General features: G+C 44.7%; 1 long non-coding RNA gene across 1 annotated transcript; it reads right to left on the reverse strand.

The window, feature by feature from the left end:
• Positions 1 to 8,846: 8,846 nt before the first annotated feature.
• On the reverse strand, positions 8,847 to 23,220 carry LOC143783476 (uncharacterized). Its single transcript, XR_013217194.1, has 3 exons — positions 23,107 to 23,220; positions 22,053 to 22,103; positions 8,847 to 9,378 (listed from the first exon to the last, which is right to left on the reverse strand). It is a non-coding gene; the product is annotated as an uncharacterized LOC143783476 (long non-coding RNA).
• Between the last annotated feature and the right edge of the window lie 2,116 nt (positions 23,221 to 25,336).

A 25,336-nucleotide genomic window follows, 5' to 3' on the forward strand; every position in this document is an offset into this window, starting at 1 on the left:
GTGAATCGTGATGACAACTGACACTGAAGACAGAGGAAGCAGGAGCTGCACACCCATCAAGGTAAGATGGCCCTGCACAGCTCCAGGAAAGCTCCCGAGCCTCATCGATGACATGTGCACTGCAGTGCACACCATTTTGCTGCACGATACAGTGGGGCAAAAAAGTATTTAGTCAGTCAGCAATAGTGCAAGTTCCACCACTTAAAAAGATGAGAGGCGTCTGTAATTTACAGCATAGGTAGACCTCAACTATGGGAGACAAACTGAGACAAAAAAATCCAGAAAATCACATTGTCTGTTTTTTTATCATTTTATTTGCATTTTATGGTGGAAAATAAGTATTTGGTCAGAAACAAACAATCAAGATTTCTGGCTCTCACAGACCTGTAACTTCTTCTTTAAGAGTCTCCTCTTTCCTCCACTCATTACCTGTAGTAATGGCACCTGTTTAAACTTGTTATCAGTATAAAAAGACACCTGTGCACACCCTCAAACAGTCTGACTCCAAACTCCACTATGGTGAAGACCAAAGAGCTGTCAAAGGACACCAGAAACAAAATTGTAGCCCTGCACCAGGCTGGGAAGACTGAATCTGCAATAGCCAACCAGCTTGGAGTGAAGAAATCAACAGTGGGAGCAATAATTAGAAAATGGAAGACATACAAGACCACTGATAATCTCCCTCGATCTGGGGCTCCACGCAAAATCCCACCCCGTGGGGTCAGAATGATCACAAGAACGGTAAGCAAAAATCCCAGAACCACATGGGGGGACCTAGTGAATGAACTGCAGAGAGCTGGGACCAATGTAACAAGGCCTACCATAAGTAACACACTACGCCACCATGGACTCAGATCCTGCAGTGCCAGATGTGTCCCACTGCTTAAGCCAGTACATGTCCGGGCCCGTCTGAAGTTTGCTAGAGAGCATTTGGATGATCCAGAGGAGTTTTGGGAGAATGTCCTATGGTCTGATGAAACCAAACTGGAACTGTTTGGTAGAAACACAACTTGTTGTGTTTGGAGGAAAAAGAATACTGAGTTGCATCCATCAAACACCATACCTACTGTAAAGCGTGGTGGTGGAAACATCATGCTTTGGGGCTGTTTCTCTGCAAAGGGGCCAGGATGACTGATCCGGGTACATGAAAGAATGAATGGGGCCATGTATCGTGAGATTTTGAGTGCAAACCTCCTTCCATCAGCAAGGGCATTGAAGATGAAACGTGGCTGGGTCTTTCAACATGACAATGATCCAAAGCACACCGCCAGGGCAACGAAGGAGTGGCTTCGTAAGAAGCATTTCAAGGTCCTGGAGTGGCCTAGCCAGTCTCCAGATCTCAACCCTATAGAAAACCTTTGGAGGGAGTTGAAAGTCCGTATTGCCAAGCGAAAAGCCAAAAACATCACTGCTCTAGAGGAGATCTGCATGGAGGAATAGGCCAACATACCAACAATAGTGTGTGGCAACCTTGTGAAGACTTACAGAAAACGTTTGACCTCTGTCATTGCCAACAAAGGATATATTAAAAAGTATTGAGATGAAATTTTGTTTCTGACCAAATACTTATTTTCCACCATAATATGCAAATAAAATGATAAAAAAACAGACAATGTGATTTTCTGGATTTTTTTTTCTCAGTTTGTCTCCCATAGTTGAGGTCTACCTATGATGTAAATTACAGACGCCTCTCATCTTTTTAAGTGGTGGAACTTGCACTATTGCTGAATGACTAAATACTTTTTTGCCCCACTGTATGTATGACAGCGCGGCAAACATCGCTTCTGATCGGCGGGGAAATCATAACCGCCGGTCAGAGAGCCACGCTTCCCACACTGTCAGAAGACAGTGGGGAGTGCACAGCAGTGATCAGAGGTATAAACTCATCTCTGGTCACTGGTGTCAGCTGATGGGACTACTGCTCCCATCATCTGACACCTAAAGCCGCTAATTACAGTGAGAGGAGGTGCGGTGGATGGGAGTTTTCATATGCCACTCCTGAGCTATAAATAAATATTTTTTTTTTTAAACGGCATGGGTTCCTGTTATGATCCTAGTGGCAAGGATCGCAAGATTGACTAGCTAAGTAACTAAACCGACGACCAGCTCTGGGGAAGTGGTATCTGGATTGACCGCAACCTGATCCTATCCGCAAACAACTATAGGCAGCCGTGGAACGTTACCTGAAAATCCTAGACGTCTCTTCACGGCCTGAGAAACTACCTATTCCTAGAGGGAAAGTAAAGTCCTTATTTGCCTCAGAGAAATGACCCAAAAGATATAGAAAAGCCCCCCACAAATATTAACGGTGAGTTAAGGGGAAAGCACAAACGCAGAGATGAAATAGATTTAGCAAATGAGGCCCGCTAACACTAGATAGCAGAAAATAGGAAGGGAGCTGTGCGGTCAATAGAAAACCCTAAGCAAAATATCCACGCAGAGATTGCTCGAGCCCCCGCACCAACTAATGGTGCGGGGAAGCAACTCCGTACCCCAGAGCTTACCAGCAGCAAAAACTCACATATTAGCAAGCTGGACTAGACTCATCATACACTGAAATCATATTGCAGACTGATGAGCAAAAAATAATCAAACAGAAACTTAGCTTCTCCAGAAGAGACCGAAAACGAAGATAATCAGAGGAGATCAGAATAGCACTGAATACATCGACAGCCGGCAACAAGTGGAGGTGAAGCAGAGCTAAATAGGAAACTCCCTAGTGCATAACGAGGCAGCTGATTAGCCACAGATCTGCAGGATAACAAACAAAGCCACCAGGGGGAGCCCAAAAACAAAACTCACACAATACCACCTGTGACCACAAGAGGGAGCCCGAAAACAGAGTTCACAACAGTACCCACCCCTTGAGGAGGGGTCACCGAACCCTCATCAAAAACCCCCAGGGCGATCAGGGTGAGCCACATGGAAGGCACGAACCAAATCAGCCGCATGAACATCAGAGGCGACAACCCAGGAATTATCCTCCTGGCCATAGCCCTTCCACTTAACCAAATACTGAAGCCTCCGTCTAGAAATACGAGAATCCAAGATCTTCTCCACCACGTATTCCAATTCTCCCTCAACCAGCACAGGGGCAGAAGGCTCAACCGAAGGAACCACAGGCACCACATACCTCCGCAACAACGACCAATGGAACACATTATGAATAGCAAACGATGCTGGGAGGTCCAAACGAAATGACACAGGGTTAAGGACTTCCAAAATCTTATAAGGACCGATAAACCGAGGCTTGAACTTGGGAGAGGAGACCTTCATAGGAACAAAGCGAGAAGACAACCACACCAAGTCCCCAACGCGAAGTCGGGGACCCACACAGCGACGGCGGTTGGCAAAGCGCTGAGCCTTCCCTTGTGACAGCTTCAAATTGTCCACCACATGATCCCAAATCTGATGCAACCTATCCACCACAAGATCCACTCCAGGACAGTCAGAAGGCTCCACCTGACCCGAGGAAAAACGAGGATGAAACCCCGAATTACAAAAAAAAGGCGAAACCAAAGTAGCAGAACTAGCCTGATTATTAAGGGCAAATTCGGCCAATGGCAAAAAAGCCACCCAGTCGTCCTGATCAGCAGAAACAAAACATCTTAAATAGGTTTCAAGGTCTGATTAGTTCGCTCGTTCTGGCCATTCGTCTGAGGATGGAAGGCCGACGAAAAAGACAAATCAATGCCCATCTTAGCACAAAAGGTCCGCCAAAATCTAGACACAAACTGGGATCCTCTGTCGGAAACAATATTCTCAGGGATCCCATGCAAACGAACCACATTTTGAAAAAACAGCGTAACCAACTCGGAGGAGGAAGGCAACTTAGGCAAGGGCACCAAATGGACCATCTTAGAAAAACGATCACACACCACCCAGATGACAGACATTCTCTGAGAGACAGGGAGATCTGAAATAAAATCCATGGAAATGTGCGTCCAAGGCCTCTTCGGGACAGGCAAAGGTAACAGCAAACCACTGGCACGAGAACAGCAAGGCTTAGCCCGAGCACAAATTCCACAAGACTGCACAAAGGAACGCACATCCCGCGACAAGGAAGGCCACCAAAAGGACCTGGCCACCAAATCTCTGGTACCAAATATTCCAGGATGGCCTGCCAACACCGAAGAATGAACCTCGGAAATAACTCTGTTGGTCCATCTATCTGGGACAAACAGTCTCTCCGGTGGACAACGGTCAGGTCTATCCACCTGAAACTCCTGCAGCACTCGTCGCAAATCTGGGGAGATGGCAGACAAAATCACCCCTTCTCTGAGGATACCAGCTGGCTCAGAATCTCCAGGAGAGTCAGGCACAAAACTCCTAGAAAGAGCATCAGCCTTCACATTCTTCGAAGCAGGCAGGTACGAGACCACAAAATCAAAACGAGAGAAAAACAATGACCAACGAGCCTGTCTAGGATTCAGCCGCTTGGCCGACTCGTGATAAATCAGATTTTTGTGATCAGTCAAGACCACCACACGATGCTTAGCTCCCTCGAGCCAATGTCGCCACTCCTCAAATGCCCACTTCATAGCCAACAACTCCCGATTACCGACATCATAATTCCGCTCGGCAGGCGAAAACTTTCTTGAAAAGAAAGCACATGGCTTCATCACAGAGCCATCAGAGCTTCTCTGCGACAAAACAGCCCCCGCTCCAATCTCAGAAGCATCAACCTCGACCTGGAAAGGAAGAGAGACATCTGGCTGACATAAGACCAGAGCTGAGGAAAACCGGCGCTTCAGCTCCCGAAAGGCCTCCACAGCCGCAGGAGACCAATTAGTAACATCAGAACCCTTCTTGGTCAAATCCGTCAAAGGCTTAACAACACCAGAAAAATTAGCGATGAAGCGACGGTAAAAATTAGCAAAACCCAAGAACTTCTGAAGACTCTTAACAGATGTAGGCTGAGTCCAGTCATGAATAGCCTGAACCTTGACTGGGTCCATCTCAATAGTAGAAGGGGAAAAAATGAAACCCAAAAAAGAAACCTTCTGGACTCCAAAAAGACATTTTGAGCCCTTCACAAATAAAGCATTGGCACGCAGGACCTGAAACACCATCCTGACCTGCTTAACATGGGACTCCCAATCATCAGAAATAACCAGAATATCATCCAGATACACAATCATAAATTTATCCAGATACTCGCGGAAGATGTCGTGCATGAAGGACTGAAAGACAGAAGGAGTGTTAGAAAGTCCAAAAGGCATCACCAAGTACTCGAAATGGCCTTCGGGCGTATTAAATGCAGTTTTCCATTCATCACCCTGCTTAATACGCACAAGGTTATACGCACCACGAAGATCTATCTTGGTGAACCAACTAGACCCCCTAATGCGAGCAAACAGATCAGATAACAATGGCAAAGGATACTGAAATTTGACCGTGATTTTATTTAGAAGGCGATAATCAATACAAGGTCTCAGGGAACCATCCTTCTTAGCCACAAAAAAGAATCCCGCACCCAGAGGGGAGGAGGAGGGGCGAATAAGTCCTTTCTCCAAAGACTCCTTCATATAACTCCGCATAGCAGCATGCTCCGGCACTGACAAATTGAAAAGTCGTCCCTTAGGAAACTTACTACCAGGAATCAAATTTATAGCACAATCACAATCCCTATGAGGAGGTAGAGAACTGAGTTTGGGCTCATCAAATACATCCTGGTAGTCCGACAAAAACGCAGGGATTTCAGAAGGAGTGGATGAAGCAATTGACACCACAGGAGCGTCACCATGAATTCCCTGGCAACCCCAACTTGACACAGACATTGCTTTCCAATCCAGGACTGGATTATGAGTCTGCAACCATGGCAGACCCAACACGACAACATCATGCAAATTATGCAGAACAAGAAAGCGAATCACCTCCTGATGAACAGGAGTCATGCACATGGTCACTTGCGTCCAGTACTGAGGTTTATTCATAGCCAATGGTGTAGCATCAATACCCCTTAGTGGAATAGGGAATTTTAAAGGCTCCAAAACAAAACCACATCGCCGGGCAAATGACAAATCCATCAGACTCAGGGCAGCACCTGAATCTACAAAAGCCATAACCGGGTAAGATGACAGGGAACAAATCAGGGTAACAGACAAAATGAACTTAGGCTGTAAAGTACCGATGGTGACAGATTTATCAATCTTTTTTGTGCGCTTAGAGCATGCTGAGATAACATGAGCTGAGTCACCACAATAAAAGCACAACCCATTTTGCCATCTATAATTTTGCCATTCACTTCTGGTCAGAATTCTATCACATTGCATAGACTCAGGTGTCTGTTCAGAAGACACCGCCAAATGGTGCGCAGGTTTGCGCTCCCGCAAACGCCGATCAATCTGAATGGCCAGAGTCATTGACTCATTCAGACCTGCAGGCGTAGGGAACCCCACCATGACATTCTTAATGGCTTCAGAAAGACCCTTTCTGACATTTGCAGCCAGGGCACACTCATTCCATTGAGTAAGCACCGACCATTTTCGAAATTTCTGGCAATACACCTCTGCTTCATCTTGCCCCTGAGAGAGGGCCAACAAAGCTTTTTCAGCCTGGTTCTCAAGATTAGGTTCCTCATAGAGCAATCCAAGGGCCAGAAAAAACGCATCCACACTGAGCAATGCAGGATCCCCTGGCGCCAATGCGAAGGCCCAATCTTGAGGGTCGCCGCGCAAGAAAGAAATAATTATCTTAACTTGCTGAACGGAATCACCAGAGGAACGAGGTTTCAAAGAAAGAAACAATTTACAATTGTTCTTAAAATTCAGGAACCTAGATCTATCTCCAGAAAACAACTCCGGAATAGGTATTCTAGGCTCTGACATAGGACTGTGTACAACAAAATCCTGAATACTTTGTACCCTTGCAGCAAGATGATCTACACTGGAGGCCAAACTCTGGATATCCATGTCAGCAGCTGAACTCAGAGCCACACCAAGATTAAGAGGAGGAGAGAAGCTAGACACACAGCAGCAAAGAAAAAAAAAAATCCTCAAGGCTTCTCTTTTCCTGCTTCTGCCATGCAATTAACACTTTATGGGCCGGCTGTACTGTTATGATCCTAGTGGCAAGGATCGCAAGATTGACTAGCTAAGTAACTAAACCGACGACCAGCTCTGGGGAAGTGGTATCTGGATTGACCGCAACCTGATCCTATCCACAAACAACTATAGGCAGCCGTGGAACGTTACCTGAAAATCCTAGACGTCTCTTCACGGCCTGAGAAACTACCTATTCCTAGAGGGAAAGTAAAGTCCTTACTTGCCTCAGAGAAATGACCCAAAAGATATAGAAAAGCCCCCCACAAATATTAACGGTGAGTTAAGGGGAAAGCACAAACGCAGAGATGAAATAGATTTAGCAAATGAGGCCCGCTAACACTAGATAGCAGAAAATAGGAAGGGAGCTGTGCGGTCAATAGAAAACCCTAAGCAAAATATCCACGCAGAGATTGCTCGAGCCCCCGCACCAACTAACGGTGCGGGGAAGCAACTCCGTACCCCAGAGCTTACCAGCAGCAAGAACTCACATATTAGCAAGCTGGACTAGACTCATCATACACTGAAATCATATTGCAGACTGATGAGCAAAAAATAATCAAACAGAAACTTAGCTTCTCCAGAAGAGACCGAAAATGAAGATAATCAGGGGAGATCAGAATAGCACTGAATACATCGACAGCCGGCAACAAGTGGAGGTGAAGCAGAGCTAAATAGGAAACTCCCTAGTGCATAACGAGGCAGCTGATTAGCCACAGATCCGCAGGATAACAAACAAAGCCACCAGGGGGAGCCCAAAAACAAAACTCACACAATACCACCTGTGACCACAAGAGGGAGCCCGAAAACAGAGTTCACAACAGGTTCCCCTCTATTTCTGATAGCCAGCCAGACAAAACTCACAGCTGGGGGCTGCAACCCCCAGCTGTCAGCTTCAGCAAGGCTAGTTATCAAGAATAGAGGGGTCCTCGAGCTTTTAAAAAAAAGAAAATTAAATAAATAATTTAAAAAAACGGCGTGGGGTCACCCCCATTTTTGACAACCAGCCTTGCTAAAGCTCACAGCTGGGGCTGATATTCTCAGGCTGGTAAGGTGCCATTGATACAGGCCTGCGCTTCCTCACAGCCTGACCTGAGGTAACCTCTGGACTGTGGGAAAATGCCAGTGAAGAGGTTACCGCAGGTAATCTATCTATTCTATCTATTCAATCAATCTATTCTATCAATCTATCTATTCTTTCAATCTATCCATTCATTCTATCTATTCTATCAATCTATCTATTCATTCTATCTATTCAAGAAGTTTTTTTTTCTATGTGTGCACTCAATTTTATTGGCATGCACAAAGAGAAAAAAAACGCATAAAAACGCACCAAAAAACGCACCTAAACCTGCATTTTTGGCGCAGCTTCTTTCCTGCCAAGATGATCGAGTTTTGCTGCAGAAAAAAAAACGCAGCAAAAACGCCCTGTGTGAACTTACTCTAATAATGCACTCTCACGCAGGCTCTTATGAGAAGTAATGAGCTGACAAGAGAGTGACCTGTCATTGCGGGTTGTAAAAATAGCATGCAGAGACGAGCGCCACCACCCACAAGTGAAGTCACTTGGGGGTGGCGCTGGTGTTTTCATGCTGGGTATTCTTAGAATGTGCAATGACAGTGTGCTCTCTTGCTGGCTTTTTACTTCTGATTTCTGGCAAGAGGGAACGTATTGTGACTGTGCACTGAGAAGAACAATGCACAGTGAGAAGAATTTATTGAGAATGCATTGGAGTTGACAGCTGACACAAGCTTAGTAGAGCAGGGACTAGCCCAGCCCTCAAGTAGGGGTGTTAAGAGAAGTTCAAGGGCCTCACTGGGTGAGGTGGATCCTCTATGCCCAAGGTCCAGGTGGGCAGATGGGCCACAGATGTCGGTAGAGCAGGTTGGTGAGTAGAGGAACACAAAACTATAGGTAGACAGGTGAAGTGCAGGAAACCACAGGCAGGTGGAGGACATCAGGAAACTGCAGGTAGGCAGGTGGAGTGGAGGAAGGTGGAAGCAGAAAACCGTAGGCAGGCGGTGGACATCAGGAAAACTCTAGGAAAAGCCTCTCTTGCTAACAGAGTGTAGGTTCTTATGGTCAGTGTGCATTTCTTTCTCCTTTAGAGTGTAAGCTCTTATGATAAGTAGGGTACTCTCTCTGTCTCTCTCACAGAGTATAATCCCTTATGGTAAACGGGGTCCTTTCTCTCTCCTGTGTGGAGTGTAAGCTGTTATGGTCAGTGGGGTCTATATGCTCCCTCTCTTGTAGAGTGTAAGATCGTTTGGTGAGCAGGGACCTTTTTCTCTCTTGTAGAATGTAGGCTCTTATGATCAGGGTCTTCTCGCTTGCCTGCAAAGTGTAAGCATTTATGGTCAGTGGGGTTTTCCAATATTGAGATTCGCATAAAATTTTGGTGAAAATTTGGCAAAGTCGTCTAATTCAAATTTCAAAACATCCGCTCATGTCTATTGAAAATGTATTCAATTTAGCCACACATTCTGACAAATTTGCTTTTCATGTCTAGCAATAGTTTACAGGCATGATTAAACTTAACCTATCCATTACACTAGAATTATATTTTGGTAAATACTTAAAATATTGTAAGTAATTTATAAGTATGTTAAGCAGTGAGGTTGTGTTGTTGATATTTTACAGAGAACCTAAAAACCACAATGGCATCTAAGTAGGATATTTTCACCAAAGATCAAAGGAATGTTCCTTAAGCTTTATAAATTGACCATCTAAAACTGACATTTATAATAGAGTGAGGCAAGAATTTACCGCCTTTCATTTCAGTCACCTCTTGGCAGAATTAAAGCAACCCTGAATAAAAAGAATTAAGATCTATCATCAGTCACTCAATAAAATAAATCATACAGGTTTGATGATAGTCTTATTTAACATTCATAAACTACCGTAAATTTCCATTTTCATATTTTTCGTGGAACAGCTTTGCTATTTAACAGCCCAGTGTAATCACTTCATATAATTTTATTCATCTTTGGCCAAAAAGCAAACAGAAAATCTGGATTCCACAGAAATGCTAACTCTACAATATTGTTTGTAATACTAACAGTGTTACACACAACAATAGTATGTACAGTATGTACAATTTCATGGTTTTTGTTACTTTAACTATTCTCTACTGGTCTTGTAAAAGCCAAACAACATTTATTCACGTTTGGAGATTTCTTGATTCAATTAAATTGTTGTAGTAGTCACAAAGTATGAGGTGGGGCATCAAAGGGCAGATTAGAAATGAGCGAGCTTGTTTGGAAAACGTTCGCCAATCTTAAATTCGGCACAAATGTAGCACATTCTGATTTGTGATCGGATTTCCGAGCATTTTTCCTCAAACGTGGCAAAATTTGGTCACAGTTCGGTAAATGATCGCGCTTCCACTAATGCTTTTGTTAGGACTTTGGCTAGGATAGTGGTTCTGTATGATGAGCTGGGGGAGGGACGTGTTTTATGAGGGGAGGGAGTGTGTGTAGGTAATCTAAGCGGCGGAGTGTGAATTAAAAAAAAAAAATTACCTTAATATTTATACATTCCAGCAGCCAATCAGGGCCTAGAAACCATCCACAACATCTAGACACAAGGGTTTCTGTCATTGGCTGCTGATGTCACATGCCGCTATCCATATAAAAAGCAGACAGGTTGTTTTGCTGCCAATTTGTCAGTGTAACAGCGCAGATAGGCTGCTCCTAGATGTCATATAGTTAGATAGGATCCTGTCCTGTGTGAAATCGACCTTCCAGCATCTAACCAGTTTGTGCTAATTGTGTTGTGCAGGCAGGAGTTTACATTTCCTACTCAAAATAATTTGGGCTAATACTGTGTTGCAATCATGACTCAGAAAATCACATTTTCTAATCAAAATCATTAGGGCTAATATTGGGGTGCAGGCAGGAGGACAATTTCCTAATCAAAATCATTTGGGCTCATATTGGGGTGCAGCCAGGAGGCCCCATTTGGTAATCAAAATTGTTAGGGATGTTGTTGGGGTACAGGCACCAAGCCCCATTTCCTAATCAAAATTGTTTAGGCAAATACTGTGTTGCAGTCAGATCTCAGGAGGCCCCATTTCCTAATCAAAATTGTTTAGGCCAATATTGGGATGCAGCCAGGAGGCCCCATTTCTCATCAACATCATAAGGGCTAATATTGGGGTGCAGGCACCAGGCCCCATTTCCTAATCTAAATAGTTTTGGCTACTTGTGTGTAATACTATGCAGTCAGGACTCAGGAGGTCCAATTTCTAATCAAATTTGATTGCGCTAATATTGGGGTGCAGGCAGGAGTCCACATATTGTAATCAAAATCGCTTGGGCTAACATTGTTCATTCACCAGGCCCCATTTCCTAGTCAAAATCACTTGGGCTAATATTGGGGTGAAGCTAAGAGGATCCATTTGCTAATTAAAATTGTTAGGGTTAATATTGGGATGCAGGCACCAGGCCCCTTTCCTAATCAATATCGTTAGGGTCAATAATGGGGCTAATATTGTTGTGCAGGCACACTATCTCAGAAAATAAATACCATATAAACTTGAGTATAAGCTGTGTTTTTCAGCACATTTTTTATGCTGAAAAAGCCCCCCTCGGCTCATACTCGAGTGAGGGTCCCACAAGATGGAGGGTGAGCGACAGCAGCAGAGCAGCAGGTCACAGGAGGCAGGAGCCAGCTGCTGTGGCTAAAACCTGTAACCACTGATAAAGAGAAATGAACATTCACTGCACTGGGAGTGAATATTCAATTCTCTGTAATAGCGGGCACAGTAGTAGCAGCCATCGACTTCCTGCAGTGGCCGGGTGATCATGTGTGTCAGCTACTTAAGAGAATGAATATTCACTGCCCTCCACTTCCATGGGCGTGGGGGGCAGCAAATTTTCATTCCCTTTAGTAGCGGGCAAACTTGAAAGCCAGGCAGCTGCAAAAAGCCGTCAGCTGCTGCTATTGTGCCCGCTCCTAAAGAGCAGTGCCAGTGATTATTCACTGCTCTCCACGCATGGAGAGCAGTAAGTATTCTGCCAGCTGTCCTCTGCTTTTAAGCAGCACATGACGTCACTGCCGTGCAATGCTTACAAGCATAACTCTGCCGCTGGCATCGGAACAAGACGCTGCAAGAGAGCGCAGGAAGGTAAGTAGGATAGTTTATTTTTTTAATGTTTTTCTGATGGGGGCCATACCAGGATAGTGATGAGGGGGTCATGCACACGAGGATAGAGATGAGGTGGCCATGCATATCAGGATAGGGATGAGGAGGCTATGCCTACCAGGATAGGGATGAGGAGCCATGCATATTAGGATAGGGATGAGGAGGCTATGCCTACCAGGATAGGGATGAGGAGACATGCATATCAGGATAGGGATGAGGAGACCATTCATACCAGGATAGGGATGAGGAGCCATGCATATAATGATGGGGATGAGGAGACTATGCATACCAGGATAGGGATGAGGAGGCTCTTGGCCGTGACAGATCTTCTCTCCTTAGGAAAAAAAAATCAATCTGAGGATATTTCTAATGCGGTCAGGATGATTGGCACCTATGATAATCAAGCTGAGAGGGTAAATCAGATTATCAAAAAACATTGGAGTGTGCAATTGTCAGATCCTAATCTTAAAAATCTGATAACACCAAGACCAAATATTACCTATATGATAGGAAGATCTATACGTGACAGGCTACTACACAGTTTTTATCAGAAACCTCAAAACACTGGTACTTGGCTGGACAGAAGGCCAATTGTTTTTTTTTAGGTGCAGGAATTGTACGAAATGCGGAGTCATGTTACAATTAGTGTTGAGCATTCCGATACCGCAAGTATCGGGTATCGGCCGATACTTGCGGGTATCGGAATTCCGATACCGAGATCCGATACTTTTGTGGTATCGGGAATCGGTATCGGGATTAATATCAATGTGTAAAAGAAAGAATTAAAATAAAAAATAGGGATATACTCACCTCTCCGACGCAGCCTGGACTTTACCGCCGTAACCGGGAGCCGTTGTACCTAAAAATGCGCGCTTTAGGGCCTTAGATGACGTCACGGCGCTCTGATTGGTCCGTAGCGGTTGCGAGACCGCTACGCGACCAATCACAAAGCAGTGATGTCACCTAAGGTCTTTCAAGCGCTTGAAAGACCTTAGGTGACGTCACTGCTTTGTGATTGGTCGCGTAGCGGTCACGCGACCGCTACGGACCAATCAGAGTGCCGTGACGTCATCTAAGGCCCTTCAAGCGCGCATTCTTAGGTACAACGGCTCCCGGTTACGGCGGTAAAGTCCAGGCTGCGTCGGAGAGGTGAGTATATCCCTATTTTTTATTTTAATTCTTTCTTTTACACATTGATATGGATCCCAGGGCCTGAAGGAGAGTTTCCTCTCCTTCAGACCCTGGGAACCATACAGGATACCGTCCGATACGGTGTCCCATTGACTTGTATTGGTATCGGGTATCGGTATCGGATTAGATCCGATACTTTGCCGGTATCGGCCGATACTTTCTGATACCGATACTTTCAAGTATCGGACGGTATCGCTCAACACTAGTTACAATGTAAAAGGTTCCGTAGTGCGGCAAATGGGAGGACTTTTTACATTCGAGACTTTGGAAATTGAAGATCCATGGGGCTTGTTCACAAAGTTACAGTACATGTACATGTCCTTTGGACTGCATTGGAAAAACAAGGAGGGAATTCAGAGTTGTTAGGGTTGGGGAACACCTGGGCGACATTAGGAATAAGCGGGACACCCCCATCGCCCGCCATATTAATGAGTTACATGGCGGACGTATGGATGAAATATCCTTTTCTATGGTTGACCTGGTTAAACCTGAATTTAGGGGGGGTGATTTTGATCAAGCCATCTTAAAACGTGAGACGGAATGGATATTCAGGATGCAGTCCTTGTTCCCCAGGGGTCTTAATGAATGCCTCACATATACCTGTTTCCTATAAGTTCACTCATGTTCTATACCCCTCCACTATTACACCTCTTTGAGGGGAGGAAAATTAGCATTCTTTGTTCTATTTTTAATATGGTGGACTATATGGTGGACTCCATAGTTTTATTTCTTGACGATTACTGAGTTGGGTCCCTATTACTGGGAATTTATCTGTATATCGTTATATATATTATCAGTGTGCAATAATTGTTTCTTTGTCTGGTTAATATTTGGTTGAAGAATATGAATTCCCTCACTCTTTGTTACATATGATGTTTGACCAATAGAGGGATTAATATCTATATTTTGCTGTGTGATATGCGCTATTTATCATAGAGATTATGAAATTACCTTCATGCAAATTCTATGTCCATCACAACTTTATGTGCGCGTGACTGGAGATACATTGATGCGTTCCAGCTTGGAGCGCATGGATCCACACACGACCGGAAAAGCGTTACAGGAAATACTGTATTTTCGGGTGTATAAGACGACTGGGCGTATAAGACGACCCCCAACTTTTCCATATAAAATATGGAGTTTGGGATATACTCGCCGTATAAGACGGGGGTCATCTTATACGCTGGGTGTCGTCTTATATGGCATGTGCGGTCCGGATGGTTCCCAGGGTCTGGAGGAGGGGAGACTCTCCTTCAGGCCCTGGGATCCATATTCATGTAAAAAAAAGAATAAAAATAAAAATATAGCTATACTTACCTTCCGATGGCCCCCGGCTCTCAGCGGTGCAAGCGGCAGCCTCCGTTCCCAAAGATGCATTGCCCAAAGGACCGCGATGTCATCTCCGGTCCTTCGCGCAATGCATCCTTGGGAACGGAGGCCGCCGCTTGTGCCGCTGAGAGCCGGGGGCCGATGGAAGGTAAGTATAGTCATATTTTTTATTCTTTTTTTTACATGAATATGGATCCTAGGGCCTGAAGGAGAGTCTCCTCTCCTGCAGACCCTGGGAACCATCCAGGACCGCTCCCTGCACACGCCTTACCCGACGTATAAGACGACCCCCGACTTTTGAGAAGATTTTCAGGGGTTAAAAAGTCGTCTTATACGCCGGAAAATACGGGTACTGTGTTTATTAGAACTCGATATGTGCATGACCGGATATACATTGATGCATTGGAGCACATGACTCTGCGGATGACCATAAAGGCACTACAGGAGACACTTATCTTATTTCCTGTGTGTTCCACCTTGGTACGCATTGCGGTGCGATATGCTGGCTATTGATTATTTTATCATTTGGTACCGCTCCATGGTTTGATATATCCTAAGCGCACAGGACTCTCCAGTCCATCTCATACTTATGACGTTATGGCCATGTGCTGTCTTTGTAATTATACCAATATGGCAGTTTTACCATTGACACACGGACAGAGAGACAAAGTGTTCTATCAGGTGGGTGCATAATTTGCGAAAGTGATTGGCTCTTCAGTTTTTCGGTGGGGTATTTAAACCTAACATAGGCTGGTCAGGTATGCTTCCTCTATCTGGGCACCTCATATCTCTGGCATAACCAGGTTCCTATCGGACCTTCTGATGAACCGTATAGTTGGGGAAACACGTCGAGGTGATGTTCTCTACATAGGATAAGTCCCCCTCTTTTCTTTTTTTGTTTAAAGGTACCGTCACACTAAGCAACGTCGCCAGCGATCTGTGACGTTGCAGCGTCCTAGGGAGCGATATCGCTGTATTTGACACGCAGCAGCGATCAGAATCCCGCTGTGAAATTGCTGGTCGCTGCTAGAAGGTCTGCACATTATTTGGTCGCTAGGTCGCCGTGTATCGCCGTGTTTGACAGCAAAAGCAACCATACCAGCGATATTTTACACTGGTAACCAGGGTAAACATCGGGTTACTAAGCGCAGGGCCGCGCTTAGTAACCCGATGTTTACCCTGGTTACCAGCGTAAAATGTAAAAAAAAACAAACAGTACATACTTACATGCTTCCCCCGGCGTCCGCTTCCCACACTGACTGAGCGCCGCAAATTGAAAGTGAAAGCACAGCACAGCGGTGACGTCACCGCTGTGCCCTGCTACTGCCGGCGCTCAGTCATTACAGGAAGCGGACGCCGGGGGACGCATGTAAGTATGTACTTACATTTTACGCTGGTAACCAGGGTAAACATCGGGTTACTAAGCGCGGCCCTGCGCTTAGTAACCCGATGTTTACCCTGGTTACCCGGGGACCTCGGCATCGTTGGTCGCTGGAGAGCGGTCTGTGTGACAGCTCTCCAGCGACCACACAGCGACGCTGCAGCGATCGGCATCGCTGTCGCTATCGCTGCAGCGTCGCTTAGTGTGACGGTACCTTAACTCTTTCATTGGGTTGTATATACCTTATTAATGACTATCCCATTCACTTAGTTACACTTGCTAATATTGGGCCTTGCATCTATTCAATTTCTATGGCTGCTCCAATGAAAGGTTGATATTTTGTTTTCCACAGGGACAATATATTTGTGGTTATTCTAACAGAGGGGTGTACCATTTGTTTAAATATTTCATTGTTATATCTTCTAGCATACCGTAAGGTTCTAATATACAGTACCTCAAGGTTTAATATACCCTAAGGTTCTATTCCTGATTATTTATAAGTACAAAAAATTATTATTTACCCTGCATATTTTTATTTCTATACTTCTTCTCTTTTAAGGCTATATGTTTTCCCACCTGCATTAGTGACAGGGCCTGTTAAGGACAGATTGGGATAGTCGTCGTGGAGTGGGGGCGCCAAAAAAACTCTCTTTTAGGGTGCCAACCTCCACAGCCAGGCAGGGGTCATATAGGGATGAACCAGGACTCTTAGGTTTTTTCTCTTAGAGTATCAGTTTATGTATTATTGTTTAGAATTTTGTGTTCTTTTGAACACGGTTTTGTCTATAGACTGGGTGGTGATTTTTAACATGTAATCAATAAATTTATTGGTTTTTAAAGGGAATATATTTTATGCACATGAATGGTTTTTCCCTAGTCTTATGACATTTTTTATTTTGATTTAGGGATGAGGAGACTATGCATACCAGGATAGGGATGAGGTGGCCATGCACACCAAGATTGGTATGAGGGGACCATGCATACCAGGATAGGGATGAGGAGCCATGCGTACCAAAATGGGAATGAGGGGGCCATGCATACCAAGATAGGGATGAGGGTACAATGTGTACCAGGCTTATACTCGGGTCAATATGTTTTCCAATTTTTTTGTGGTAAAATAAGGTGGCTCGGCTTATATTTGGGTCGGCTTATACTCAAGTATGTACGGTACTGATTGTTCATTTAGTGACAGGTGACTGACAGGTCTGGGCCTGGGGTTGTGAAACAGCTGGTTAAAAGAGGGGAATGGTACATACAACATGAGTAGGAAAAAGTGATGTTGTGGAGGAAAGGGGAATAGGCTTGGTGTTCAACATGTACGAGGGTTAGGTGGTAATGTTACTGAAAGCTCTACTGAGCAAACACTGTCTAGTCCTATCCAAAGACAACTGACAACATCTATTACTGGATGGCTACTTGACTCCCGTTCTTTGGCAGCTGCACAGCGGTATGCCTTGTAGTTGAGGGTCAGAAAGAGCATGTGCTCCAGTGGATGACAAGAGCTGCATCAAATGGCCTCTCCTCCTCTTCCTCCACCGTAACATCACACACAGTACAATCCTCAGAGGTGGCACCCAATTACTTTTGTTTCCACCCACGTCACAACTTTCCAACTGCCCAAATGACTATGGGACAGACTGCAGAGCTGTTCACTCATTCTTTCCATGAGCATCATGGGTCTGCTCCAAAGATTCACAGAATCCAGAAGAGGAAAGCATCTACACCAATGCACAAATTTTCTCCTGTTAGATCCAGGGCCAGGCAAAGTAGGATCTGAGCAGAATCCAGACCCTCGTCACCAGACATTAACCCCAGAGGTGGACGTGATCTTGATTAGACTCATATACCTGAGATGCATGTGGACTGCATTGTGCAGTCAGGGCAGGAAGAGGAGGAGAGTGACTCTAGAGGCGAGAAGTGGGAGAACAGAAAGGATGACAATGAGGTTGTAACACCCACTTGGTGTGAACCGAGAGGCACTCAGCTGAGTAGCTCATCAGAGGGGGTGGAAGAGGAGGAAGACGAGGATTGCCATATTGACACGGAGAGATGCAATCACAACAAGCAATGCATCTTCAGCTGCAACTCTGGCTGTGGCCAGCAGCAATTGTGAGTGTGCAGTTCACAGGGGCAATAAGGGTTGCCTAGCCGGGGCGTTTTTTGAGACCGCAAAGAGACCAACTCAAGTTAACTGGCAACTTTGCAAAAAATTACTCAGTAGAGGTATAAATTGCAGTAATTTGACTACTACATGCATGAACTGGCTCATTAACAGCCTTAGCCTAAGAATCTCACTGCGCCAAAATGTGGCTTTTTGGCACAGTACTCCCACAGATATGGGTTGCAAAGTACACACAGCGGCATTTTGGCACAGTGCTCCTACAGATATGGGTTGCAGAGTTCACAAAGCGGTTTTGGCACAGTACTCCCACAGATATGGGTTGCAGATTACACACAGTAGCTTTTGGTACAGTACTCCCACAGATATTGGTGACAGAGTACACACAGTGGCTTTTGACACAGTACTCCCATGGATATGAGTTGCAGAGTACACACTGCAGCTTTTTGCACAGTACTCCTATACATATGGGTTGCAGAGTACACACAGCAGTGTTTTTGCGGAATATGCAGTCAGAATCTGTCCCTCACTCCATCTTTGTCCTATTCCTACACTAATAAAAGCAGAATGGAGGCGACACTCGTGATCCGGCTTTTATACAAGCCGGGTCACGTGGTGCGCCAGCCAATCACAGACATGCCAATGCTTGATATGGCTATGAAGGCTCCAGAAGTGCAAACAGTCTAAAAGATTGTTGATTGGCTGTGCTGCAGCTTTTCAACAAGCTTCAATAGACTGGCAAGCATGAACAGAAAACCGGATGTACATTAAAAAGTCCATGTTTGGGGTTTGGTATCGGACACTAAGTGTCCGGTACGGACCCCAAACTTTATTGTTCTGGTTTGCTCCTCCTTAATTAAAACTACACATGAAAATTGTAGATCATATGTTTGAAAGTTTTAGAACATATTCAATACTAAAAAAGCATTTTCGACCTTTTACAATTTCAGTTTCATCAAAATATTATATGTTGAGCGATCTTAAGGATAAGGCCTTCCAATAGGTGGCACTAGAGTTCTAGCTCTCTTCCTCTCTGAAGAGACAATTTGCATAATTAGCTTAAGGATAAGAGCACACTTGGTGTTCTAGTTGAATCAATCTTATGTTTGCAGGTGGGATTCATTTAAAAGTTTGCTTTGGCATTAAGCATTTTCTAATTATGCACTTGGTGAAAAGTGTCTCATTGGTGAAAACTCCACAACTGAAATTCCTGAAATCGAGGAGACAGGGTTGTCATCACGGCTGTCATGGGTCTGGCCATGCAAAGCAGGGCCCCCTTCAACTGCTTGCTGTAGATCTCCCTCCAGATTGGGACCCAGCCCCAGAGAGCTCCTTCCATCTTGTGTCACAAACCCCCACAGATCTCGAGCTTCATTGTCTTTCCTTTACCAAACCTCACACTTTACAATGTAAAGGGAATAAATTTACTGTTATTTCCCCGCAAAGTGTGATGTAGAGGTTGTCACAAGCCTATTGGTTACAAGCAACATTGCATATTTTAGCAATATTTGGATAACAAAACAAAATTCTGGAACAAAGTATAATACAATGCAGGTGGATGGATTCTCAACATAACCAATTCACTTGCAGCATTAAAAAAAATCCATGGACTGTAGACATGCTGTGGATTTTCAAATCCACAGCATGCTCTGTACGTTGGAATTATACAAAAATAAATCTTCAAAATATCTGCATGTGGTAGGGGCCCCAAGTTAAACTTTTGAACCAGGGCCAATTGTCCTTCAGCTACTCATGCTACTCCTGTGGATAGATAGATAGATAGATAGATAGATAGATAGATAGATAGATAGATAGATAGATAGATATGTAACTCTTCAACCTACCCTAGAGTAGGAAGCTAACTATGCAGAGAACTGACATTTTCAGAGAATTTTCCATTGTATAAAACTTTCAATAATTTAGGAAAGCTCATCAAACAAATTTAAATGTTAAAATATTAGACAAAGATAGCACAAAATGCAGTTTTTAACCCTTCAGTGACCGAGCCTATTTTGACCTTAACGACCAAGCCAATTTTTACAATTCTGATCACTGTCACTTTATGAGGTTATAGCTCTGTAACTAGTGTTAAGCGATACCGTCCGATACTTGAAAGTATCGGTATCGGATAGTATCGGCCGATACCCGAAAAATATTGGATATCGCCGATACCGATACCCGATACCAATGCATTTCAATGGGACGCAAAGTATCGGAATGGTTCCCAGGGTCTGAAGGAGAGGAAACTCCTTCAGGCCCTGGGATCCATATTCATGTGTAAAATAGAGAATTAAAATAAAAAATATGGATATACACACCTCTCCGGTGGCCCCTGGATCTTATTGCTGTAACCGGGAGCCTTTGTTCCTAAGAATGAGCGCGTGAAGGGCCTTCGATGACGTCGCGGCTTCTGATTGGTCGCGTGACCGCTCATGTGACCGCTCACGCGACCAATCAGAAGCCGCGACGTCATCGAAGGTCCTTCACGGGCTCATTCTTAGGAACGGAGGCTCCCGGTTACAGCAGTAAGATCCAGGGGCCACCAGAGAGGTGAGTATATCCATATATATCCATATACTCACCTCTCCGGCGGCCCCTGGACCTTACCGCTGTAACCGGGAGCCTCCGTTCCTAAGAATGAGCCCATGAAGGACCTTCGATGACATCGCGGCTGACGTCGCGGCTTCTGATTGGTCGCGTGAGCGGTCACATGAGCGGTCACGCGACCAATCAGAAGCTGCGACGTCAGCCGCGATGTCATCGAAGGTCCTTCACGGGCTCATTCTTAGGAACAAAGGCTCCCGGTTACAGCGGTAAGATCCAGGGGCCACCGGAGAGGTGAGTATATCCATATTTTTTATTTTAATTCTTTATTTTACACATGAATATGGTTCCGATACCGATTCCCGATACCACAAAAGTATCGGAACTCGGTATCGGAATTCCGATACCGCAAGTATCGGCCGATACCCGATACTTGCGGTATCGGAATGCTCAACACTATCTGTAACGCTTCAAGGAATTGCACTGATTCTGAGTTTTTGTTTTTTTTGTGACACATTGTACTTCATGTTCGTGGTAAAATTTCTTCGATATGATTTGCGTATATTTATGAAAAAACATAAATTTGGCAACAATTTTGATACTCTGGGACTGTTTTGCTGCTTCAGGTTTTGGAAAACTTGCTGTGGTAAATCAAACCATGAATTCTGATGGCTGCCAAAAAGTCCTGAAGCACACTTGGGTTATGCAGCAGGACAATGATACAAAACAAACCAGCAAGTCCAGCTCTCATTGGCTTAAGAAAAACAAAATTAAGACTTTGGAGGTGGCATGACCTTAAAAAGGCGGTTCATGCTCGGAAACCCACCAATGTGGCTGAATCAAAACAATTCTGCAAAGATGAGTGGGCCAAAATTCCTCCAGAGCATTGTGAAAGACTCATTGCCAGTTATCGCAAATGCTTGATTGCAATTATTGCTGCTAAGAGTGGCACAAGGAATTATTAGGTTTAGGGGGCAGTAACTTTTTTACTCAGAGTCCTGTAGTTTGGATTTCTCTTTCTCCTAATAATAAAGACCTTCCTTTAAAAAACTACATTTTGTGTTTACTGGTGTTATCTTTGTCTACTATTAAAACTTGTTTGCTGATCTGAAACATTTAAATGTGACAAACATGCAAAAGAAATAAAAAATCATGAATGGGCAAACAGTTTTTCACATAACTGTGTATATATATATATATATATATATATATATATATATATATATATATATGTACTGTATATATTCAGTGGGGAAAATAAGTATTTGAAGCAATGCCGATTTTGCACGTTTTCCTACCTTGGTCTATACTTTGTATCATATGTACACTGTAACTGTGAGAGACAGAATCTAAAAAAAAAATACAGAAAACTACATTATATGATTTTTACATAATTCATTTGCATTTTATTGCATAAAATAAGTATTTGATACAATAGAAAATAGAATTTAATATTTGGTACAGAAACCTTTGTTTGCAATTACACAGGTCAAACGTTTCCTGTAGTTCTTGACCAAGTTTGCACACACTGCAGCAGGGATTTTGACCCACTTCTCCATACAGCTCTTCTCCTGATCTTTCAGGTTTCAGGGCTGTCGCTAGGCAGCATTGAGTTGTAATGACCGTTATGCTGGTCGCTGCTCGAGAACAGAATGCGGCGCTGCTATGAATGACTCAGGGCACAATATGATATTAAACCAACTTTTCTTTATAACTTATGCAAAAAATGACAGAATTTCTCTCCCAACACAATATGGGCCACAACAGCCACAACTCACAGAATACAAGTTATACATCCTGAGAGACCCCAAGTGCCAGCTTCACAGACAGGAATCAGACTACCCCACAACTATACCACTCCCTCCCTTAACTGTAATGGGCCTACACGGGGTTATACTGTGCCTGTGACACGTGGTCCTCTCAGGAATACAATCTTACACCCGCCTCCCGCCTAATTTACAATAAATCACGGGTACCCGGTTTTTCCCAAAATATATATATATATCTCACAGTATATACTCAGTGTATACTTATTGTTGAGTGCTCACAGTATACTCTTTCACAATATATGCTTCAACGGTAAATAACTGAATTTGTTATACAGACGTCCAGCAGCGGATTAAATAGATATTTGAGCCAACAAATCTTCTGATGCAGATCCAGATAAAGTTCACAAATAATTCCAGGAATATCCCACAGCCAGAATTGTGAAGCGCAGGAATCCAAACAGTGTCTATTAGTTGTCAGGCAATTCTTAATACAAGAGTGTCCTTTAACAGGCTGTGATTCCTATCTAGCTATCCCTAGCTAACTACACAGTCGGTGACCGGTCACACTTCTCTGTTTACTCACAAGAATAGCTTTCTTGAAATCACACAGTCCCAAACAGGAATGCCTCAAGATCTGGATTCCCCACTCTCCATCATCGCGCTGCTTCTTCTCAAACGCCCAGAAACTCTCTTTGAGGTAACTGTCCTGTTTCCAGAATCTTCTTGTCTTTTACTCCTGGGTGACCTCTGGTGGCTGAACAAAATTACTGCAACAACATTGTAATTATCCTGTCTATTACTCAAGGGTGACCTCTGGTGGCTGAACACAGTTACTGTATCAACACTGTTTATGATATAAAAAAAACCATCACCATTTTACACTCCACCCCACTTTCAATTTGGCGTCCCGACAAATGGCTTCTCACAACTCACACGCAACACATACTCATCAGGATTATATCATATCGGAGGAATTCCGGCTGTGCTCCTCTCTGACCTCCGTAAGCCAGTACCTGTCGGGTTCAACGAAACATTTGCCGTATCTGGTGGAACAGTAACATCAGTGGGCATATCTGGAGTTTGCACCGTCGGACTCTGCATTTCTGAGAGGTCGCCATCACAGTCATCCCAACAGTAACACTCAACATTGCTCGGTTGCACCATCGTTGGATCGGATGACTCAGGGGAACAGACAGGTGCGTCGGATATACACCGCTTTAACCAATTCCGATGCATCGTGCGACGAGGTCCGATACACCCCTCAGGGACCACAGTGTACACACTTCCTCCTGGGAACACCCTTTCCACTACTGTGTAAGGCGTATCCTCCCACCTGTCACTCAACTTCCCTTCTGGACGTGTAACTCGCACTAGCACCTTGTCACCCACCTGGAACTCATCCCCGTGCACTGGTTTTCGATCTCGGTGTGGATGATCCCGTACACGTTCTTTCACTATCTGATGGATCTCTCGCAGTTTTCTTCGGTGGTCCTGGACCCACTCACTGGCTGTACGATACTGCGGCTCATCCGGTACTGTCAGACTCAGCTCTCCGATTTCTCGTCCTGGCCGGCCGAACATCATCGCATAAGGCGTGAACCCTGTAGTGTTATGGACTCTGTTATTATAAGCCCACATAAGTTCAGGGAGAAACTCAGGCCATCGCCCCTTTTGCCTTTGTTCCAGCGTTCTCAGCATCTGGAGCAGCGTTCGGTTGAATCGCTCACAAGCTCCATTTCCCTGCGGGTGATAGGGCGTTGTCCGTGATTGCTGAATCCCATAGACCTGCAGCAACTCAGTCATGAGCTGACCCTGAAAACAGGTACCTTGGTCTGAATGCACTCTTTGGGGGCAGCCATACACCGGAATGAAATGTTTACAGATCGCCTCTGCTGCGGACTTAGCAGTTTGATCTTTAGTGGGAATGGCCACAGCAAATTTTGTGAAATGATCGGTCATGACCAGGCATGAGTGATGACCGCTGCTGGAGTACCCAATGGACAGATAATCCACCATTAATACTTCCAGCGGGGCAGACGTCACAATTGTCTGAACTGGAGCTCTCTGTTCTGGAGACTTATTCAATTCACAGGGTCAGCACTTAGCACACACCTCTCTCACGACTTCTTCCATGCCAGGTGTGTACACAAATCGATGCAACCATCTATACGTCTTTTCAGGTCCAAAATGTGCACCCTGCGTATGAGCCTCTCGGGCAATGTCTGGAGCCATTGAGGCTGGGATCACCACCTGCCAACGGTACCCCAGCTCTGCCGCTATGTAGATCCAGCGATACAGTACCCCTTCCGTTATGGCCAATCGATCCCACTGCCGTAGCAGTTTCTGCCCCTCTGCACCCAGCCAAGCTCTCACCCTTCTGTCGGGCCAGGACTTTTGACTCAGCCACTTCTTTACTCGTGACAGCTCGGAGTCTGCATCCTGTAAATCGGCCCACTCCTGACGAGTCTTTCCCAGCAAAGTGGCGACCTGTGTCGCCACCCCACTTAACCGTGCCACATCCACAAACCCAGGTAATCGTCTCAGGTCAGGAATCTCGGTATCCTCAAGGTCTTCATCCACAACATGCCGGGGAGTACCACAAGTCACTCGTGACAGTGCATCGGCATTGGAGTTCTCTTTACCAGAACGGAACCGAATCCGGTAATTAAACTTGGACATCCGTGCTACCCACCTCTGCTCTAGGGCTCCCAGCCTGGCATTCTCTAGGTGTGCCAGCGGGTTATTGTCAGTCATCACAAAAATCTCAGAGCCAGCAAGGTACTCTGCAAATTTCTCAGTCATAGCCCACACCA

Source organism: Ranitomeya variabilis, chromosome 6 (assembly GCF_051348905.1).
Source record: "Ranitomeya variabilis isolate aRanVar5 chromosome 6, aRanVar5.hap1, whole genome shotgun sequence".
Lineage (NCBI taxonomy): Eukaryota > Metazoa > Chordata > Amphibia > Anura > Dendrobatidae > Ranitomeya > Ranitomeya variabilis.